We start from the raw sequence: 7,345 nt of genomic DNA on the forward strand, positions 1-7,345 counted from the left end.
CCTAGGCCAAAAGGAATGATTTAAATTTTTGGAGAGCTCATCAGCATTTCAAGAGTAGTGATAAGCCACTGGAATTTACTTTGATGTTTTCCTCTCAAGCACAGCCACCCCAGCCTCCTGGGGTCCTCTCCCTTGTGTCTCAGTGTTGGGCTGGGTGGCCACAGCTCTGGAATCTGACACTCTCTTAGTCTTATTCCCCACTGCCCTTGTTTGTGTTTCTGTTTAGCCCTATGCCTTTTTTTTATTATTATTATTTTAAAGATTTTATTTTTAAGTGACTTCTATGCCCAACATGGGGCTCAAACCCACAACCCTGAGATCAAAAGTCGCACGCTCTACCAACTAAGCCATCCGGGCGCCCCTAGCTTTATGCCTTTAGATCTTCTACAGGCCTCCTCTCTTGTCTTTCTCTCAATATCCATTTGTCCATCTCCCTGACTCCTTTTTGGTTCCTGCCCCGTGGCACTGACCTGAATATAGAAGTTTGACTTCTGGTTCACTATTGTTTTAAAGGCTAAGTAGACTTCACAATATGTTCTCCACGCTAGGGTTGTCATTGACGTATGGGGAGGGCAAAAACAGAAGGCCGAGGAAGAAATCTAATACAAACCACCTCAGGAATGTTGGAGAACATCCTTTCTCTGAGGACACCTTGAGGAGTAACCGGCTGAAACTGCAGAGGAAGGAACATGACTCCTTGAGAGTCATTCATGGGCATCACAGCCCCTGCACTGGAAAGTCAGCCTTCTGGAAGACTTGTAGGGTAGGCCATGCTGGGGCAGGAAGGGCTCTGCTCTGCATCAGGTAGATGTGGTTTGGAGCCCTGGTAATGCCACTGTAGCAGGGTGACTTTCTGGACTTTCTTCTTGACCTCTCTAAGTCTGGACCTCCTCATCTATTAAGAAATGAGCAAGGCTATCTGCCATGTGGTGTTGTAAGGATCCAATGTGTTCCCGAAACACCCTACTAGTCCTACGCCCCTTCACTTGCCCAATATTCAGAAGCTTGTTGGTAAGGCGATTTGGAACCCCAAACACATTTACTGATAAAAGCCAGCAGCCCTCAGCTTTAAGAAGTCGGGCCCCAACACCAGCCTATCTACTATCCTTTTTCTCTTCCCAAACCCCCATTCATGGACTTGACTTTCAAGTCATGATGGGTTCCTTTGCTGCCTGCCAAACACTTCCCAGCTTCCCTACCCACAGACTTTTACTCCTTCATCCTAGAATCCAGCAGGGGCGCCTGGGTGGCTCAGTCAGTTGAGGGTCTGCCTTCAGCTCAGGTCACGGTCCCAGGGTCCTGGGATTGAGCCCTGCATCGGGCTCCCTGCTCCGCAGGAGGCCGGCTTCTCCCTCTCCCACTCCCGCTACTTGTGTGCCCTTTTCACTGTCTCTCTCTGTCAAATAAATAAATAAAAATCTTAAAAAAAAAAAGGAATCATGCAGCAAATCAATATCCAGGTGAAATCCAAATCAAGCCCCTCTGTTCCATTGTAATCTGTTTTAGAACTGACTTCTCTCTCATCTGAATTCCTTTTCTACTTCATCTAAGCTGCTCATATGAACTTTATAAAAATCACAACAAACTTTTTTGTAGCTGTTATGAGAACATCTTTTTTTTTTTTTTTTTTTTTAGAGAGCGTGCGCACACGTGACCGGGGGTTGGGGTGGAGGGCAGCAGAGGGAGAGAGAATCTTAGGCAGGTTCCATGCCCAGTGTAGAGCCAGAGGTTGGGTTCCATCTCACAACCCTGAGATCATGACCTGAGCCGAAATCAAGATTTGGACACTTAACCAACTGAGCCACCTAGGTGTCCCAGCAATGTCATATTCTTATATCTCCTCACACTGTTCCATAACCATTTGTTGTTGAATAAATGAACCATCACAGCTCCATTTGTTGGTGTGTGCTATATGCCAGGCAGTGTGCTATGCCCTTTACAGGTATTTCCTTATGTAATCATCAAGGCAAAGTTTTTTAAAAATGTACTATGATCTTCGCGTTCTGTAGGGAGCTAAGGCTCAGATGGCATAAGTAACTTTCCCAACATCAATTATCCAGAAAGTAGAGCAATGATTCCAACGTAGGGATGTATGACTCCATGTCCTATGCCCTTTCTACTTCCCAGGAGAGATAACCTAGATTGAACGTAAATGAATAAAGCTAAAATCACGTACTGGGGACATTTGCAGTCTCAGGTTTGGGTGCGATTTTCATCAATGTCCCAGGCAGACAGATGACCTCAAAGCTCCTCTTTCTCTTACCAGGCGAGGCAGGCCCAGGAAAGCAGAGTCCAAATTTGAGGTCCACTAAATGCTGCAGAAAACGTTTCCTCCACTAGAGGACTCCCTTCCCCTTAGGCAAAAAGTGCAGCTTCCAAGGAAGGTGGTAGCCAGGGATCCAGGTATTGCCAGCCTGTAGGGGGCTTCACTCCACCTCCCTGAGGCTCAATCCATTTTGCCTAAATCCCTGGGTCCCTGCAGAGCCCGGCCAGCCTGTGAACCCCTAGGGCAATGCCGCAAACTGGAGCAGTGGGAGGGACAAGCCCCTTCCCCACCCCCCAAGTTTTCACAGCCACATCCTGCGCTCCCTGGATCAGGGATACTTTGGTACAGGCCCCAGGCTCATTTTGGGGGCTCCTTGCATAAGCTCAGGATGTGTGGGGCAGGGGGCAGAATAGTAAACCTTCCTCCCTGGAGAAGCGGAGACTGCACGTTGGTAATCCAGTAGTGCATTCCCCAAATGCCGGCCTGACCTGCTTCAGACCCTGAGTCCACTGCAAAGGATGGCCGTGAAAGTGGTCCATGGACACCTCACTTTGGCAGGTTCTGTGGGCCTGCCGCCCCAGTAGGTTTTGCTGAGAGGATGAGGGGGGCACCCTGGGGAGTAGTGAAGCACCATTTTGGTTGAAAATAACTTGTAGAGAGGTGTGAACTACCTCTCTGGCCCTCTCCCGAGGCGGCTGGGAACTCCCTCACCTTCACCCCTTCTCTCAAGCTGGGAAGAGAGGGGTTTCTTCAGTAACCCATTAGAGTTTCCTGGAGGGACCCTTGGGATGGGGTTGGAGGTGAGGATCCAATGGTGCATTTTAATCAGTAGGAACGCCTTTGAAGTGACATTTAGTGAAAAGAGGCAAATTACTAAACCATATCTGAGCTATTATTACCTCTACATAAAATAAAAGATTAAAGACTTGAGAGGGGTTTAGGTAGGTGGTACAAAGGCCGGATGATCCTCCCTCTCTTTTTTTAGATTTGTTGATTTAGTTAAATTACATGTTTAAAACGTGAAGAAAAAAAGGTGAGTGTAAGTTGAGTTATAAAACATTTCCAGAGACTTCGCCAGGTCCTGAAAGGTGGTGTCAGAAATAGGACAGGCAGCTGGATCTGAGAGCTCGGGATGGAGAAGCTCTAGCTCAGAGCAGCCCAGAGAAGGAACTCCGAGTTCGAGCCCCCAAGAGGGGACAGATGCGAACTTAGTTGGCCCTGAGTGGCCGTCCACTATGTACTGTACGTCAGAACATTTTGCTACAACGACCACCCCGCCCTCTCCATCCTGCGGTCCCGCTGAGCGCCCACTTCAAAGGCGTCGTACTGGATCTCGGAGGGAACCAGGCGGCGAAGGGCAGGCCCGGCAGCAGCCGGGCGAGGCGGCCGGGGCATTGTTTCAGCCCCTCGGGTGGGGTCCTGCAGGGGGAGGGGAGGTGGTGTGTCCTCGGGACCCGCCCCGTAGCCCTCCCAGGGGACTCGTGCATCAGCGCGTCCCAGCGCTGGGGCTTTGTGAAGTGTCGTCAGTCACCATGGAAACCCAAAGGAACGCGGAGAGGGGCGCTAGGGGGTCGGCGGGTTCTCGGGCCTCACTCTCCTTTCCCTCTCGGACCCCGGCCCTGCAGCAGGGCCTGTCGGGAGTTGTAGTCCCAAGGCGGCGGCCGCGCGCGGCGGCGAAGATGCGGGGCACCGCCTGTCCCCGCCTCCCCCTAACCTGCTAGCGCGAGGTGGGGAGCACTGGGGAGGAGGCGTCGGGTCGGTGATTGGCCGAGGCCGCCTCCAGCCCCCACCCACGTCCCCTCCCCAGCTCCCGGCTTCCGACTCCAGCTCCCCGCGCGCCAAGGCGGCGATCGAGCGAGCGCGCGTGCAGCCGCCGCCGCCCCGAGCACCCGCAGCTCCCGCGCCGCGGCGAGACCGAGGAGAGACGGACCGACCGACGGACCCTCGCAGCCGCAGCATCCCGGAGGAGTGCGTGATGGCGGGGCGGGCGGTGGGCTTATTCTCTCCGGGCTGGGACATCCTTCTCACGGCCTCTGTTTCCCTGGGAGGCGCACAAAAGGGCTGGGATAGGGGTGCGCCCAGGGGCCCGGCCTCAGGGGACGCAGCGGGAGGTGTGGTTTGGGATTGGGGCGGCCATCGGGGCTAAACTGGGGCCCGAATCGGGTGCTCTTTGTACGCCCGCAGAGCGCCGTGCAGGGCCTTGCTCATAGTAGGCGTTTCATGTGTGCTCGTGGGATTGCAAAGAACTGGGGTGAGGAGACGGCTTGGTCGAAGGGGGTTCACTCTTGGCACACAGTAGGCGCCCAACCTTGCTCGTCGAGGGGCAGTGAATGGCTGGAAGGCTGGGCGGGGGCTTCTCTGGCTACCGGCCCGTTCTGCCCGAGTCCCTAGGTCGTCGCTGCCTCTGGCCCCCCACTACCACCCGTACACACACCCTGTGTCCATCTCGCCTCCGGGCTGGGGTTTACCCAGCCTGGACCGGACCCGACGGCCCGTTCCACCCGTCTGGCTAACGCAGCGGTCGCCTAAGGACGACTCGCCTGCCGCCTCCGAGGCACCTGCCTGAACCACAAAGGCCGCCTGTAGCTGCCCGGCCCAGAGCGAACGCCGAGCTGGCTCCCTTCGCTGGAGCCCAGTGCGGGAGCTCTTCCCGCAGCATCGATCTTGGCGGGCGACAGACACCGACGCCCCAGGCTTGGGGAGGGGCAAGAGCCCGAGCCAGAGAGAAGCTGGGATGGGGAGAGGCGGACGCGAGGCCTCCGTCTGAGCAAAGATGGGGAGATGGGGAAGCTGGGTGGGGACCGGTGGACTGGGGGTCTGGGTGGAGGGGAAAGTGGAGACCAGGGTTGGGGAGGAAAGAGAGGGGGCGGGGGGTGGGCCTGAAGAGGGAGAGGAGTGAGGTGCAGGTGGCGCGAGGCGGGGCGAGTCTGGGGCTGATGAAGAATGAGGATGGGAGGAGAGATGCTGGAGGGTGGAGACCGCCGGGGTTTGAGGAGGGTAGACGCCTGGGAGGAGGAGACCCGCGCGGGCCGGGGGAGGGACTCTCTGGGGAGGGAGGGCTCCCAGGGGAGGATGGTCTCCGGTGCAGGGAGGGGCGGGCGTCTGGGAGGCAGGTCTCGGGCCTGAAGACCCTCGGCTCGCGACGTGGAGCCTGGCGGTCCAGGTGGTCAGCTGGGCGTGGCCCTTGGGCAGACGACAGACCCGGGATGGCGGATCGGAGACTGGGCTGAGCTGTCCCCACCAGGAGCTTTGTCTCCCAGTCTGACACAGCCCGTAGGGACTCGCTTCAGGTTTTGCGATAATCCGCAGCGCCGCAGGCACACCCCTTTCTTCTCGGAGCTGAAAGGCTTGGTCCAGTGGCAGATGCTGGCTGGGAGGCGGGATGGGGAACGTCTCCCGCCGGAGAGACCGGGAGAACAATAGCCGGCACTGGTATCCACCCGACCCCGAACTAGGCCCTCCCCCTCCCAGAACTCAAGTGTGCAGTTTTCTGGTGCAGAAGATGCTCCCGTAGAAATCTCAGGGCATGCTCTCGTCTTTTGGGGTTTGTGTTGGGGCATCAAGCCCCGCTGTTAATTCCCTGGTGTGAGTCGCAGGACCCCCCAGACTGGAGGGCGGGCAGAAAGCCCCACCACCGGCTTTGGTGCTTGCTGGCCTCGGCGCCCGCCGCCTGCCCCCTTGCTGGTTGACCAGTAGCCCAGACGTGGCGTGGTGGCCTGCTATGATCTGGAGGTTGTCTCAGTGCAAAGCGAGCCCCCTGAGCAGTCGGCTTTGTCTGCGGAGACTGGCCACGTCTAAGGTCTGTGTGTTCATAGAGGGAGCAGTCAGGGTTGGTGCGGGGATTGTGTGCCAAAATCCAGAGAAGTGGTTTTGGAGATTACCTGCCAAGGGTGCGGCTTCTGGCTCTTAGAGCCTGCAGCCGGGGGACCAAAGCTTCCCATTGCCAGTGACCACACCCAAGCCAGTGTGTCCATCCTTTGCAGATTTTGCCCATATTGTCTGCTGACCTAAGACGGGGATGGCTCTGTGATGGGAGGTGGCTGCTTGCCCATGGGAAAGAAGATGAACAGAAATGGAAGCACAAAACAGGGATTCAGCAGAGCTTTCCATGCACTTGTAGTCTTGCTGGCTGTGTATGCATCTTTCATGTCGGGCTGCAGCATCTTGACATGTGAAAGGACTGCCCAATCCTAAAATTCTGGTTTAGAGGTTTTCTTTGATCATTGTTTAGTTTATATTAAAGGTGACTCTTTAGCATAAGGTTTATATTTTTAAATTGCCATTCATTTAACAAAAAAGTGAGGAGGGAGGGCAAGGCAGAAGCGTTTTTATTCCAAGAGCAAAGGAAGCGTGGATAAAAGACAGAGCATCACAGGACTAGTCATTGTGACTTACACTTGCCATTAAGTTAACCGATGAGCCTTTGGCTCTCTCTAGCCTTGAAACCCAGGATTTTCTTTCTTAACCAGGTTGATGCATAAGATTGATGCATAAGACTGTGATGTCACTGTTGGCTCTTGCCCAGAACGTTCAATAGTTGCCAGCCTGAAGGCCTTCTATCTGGGCTATACCAAGTGGTCATAGGAAAGCAAGTAGACTATATCTTGCTGGTTTTCAAGGATGGTGTTTTGAGGCAGTGCCTCTCAGAATTTACAAAACTTGTCTGAGAGGATTAGCTGGAATGTTGTTCATTGGATGTTTTAAGCTAAGTTAATAGACTAGACCTATCTATCTCTACAGTAGATGCAAACCAGGAATCTCAATATTAGAAAACGTAAAATCTGACATGAAGGTTTTTTCTTATGAAAAAGCTCCAGTAGGAAATGTTTTTCTGTCATTACCCAAAGGGAAAAGTTTCAAGAGGGAATGTTTTGTTGGTTTATTCTTTTTGAAAGAATTTTATGGATTTGTTTATGGTTGTAATCCTGTCAAGCACCGTGTGAACATCCAACCCAATATTTTCCTCCTGGGGAGTCCATAGATGAGGAATGCCAGTATGACCAGCCCATTTCTACAGAGAAGATGGAGAGAAAGCAGCATCTCCCTCCTGCCTCCTATGAAAATGTCTGGGAGACAGAG

General features: G+C 54.0%; 1 non-coding gene across 1 annotated transcript; it reads right to left on the reverse strand.

Moving 5' to 3' along the window:
* Positions 1-284: 284 nt before the first annotated feature.
* On the reverse strand, positions 285-357 carry TRNAK-UUU (transfer RNA lysine (anticodon UUU)). The gene has a single exon. It is a non-coding gene; the product is annotated as a tRNA-Lys (tRNA).
* Between the last annotated feature and the right edge of the window lie 6,988 nt (positions 358-7,345).

Source organism: Eumetopias jubatus, unplaced genomic scaffold, assembly GCF_037043125.1.
Source record: "Eumetopias jubatus isolate StellerSeaLion01/CBP00866 unplaced genomic scaffold, mEumJub1_p1.0 scaffold_9, whole genome shotgun sequence".
NCBI lineage: Eukaryota > Metazoa > Chordata > Mammalia > Carnivora > Otariidae > Eumetopias > Eumetopias jubatus.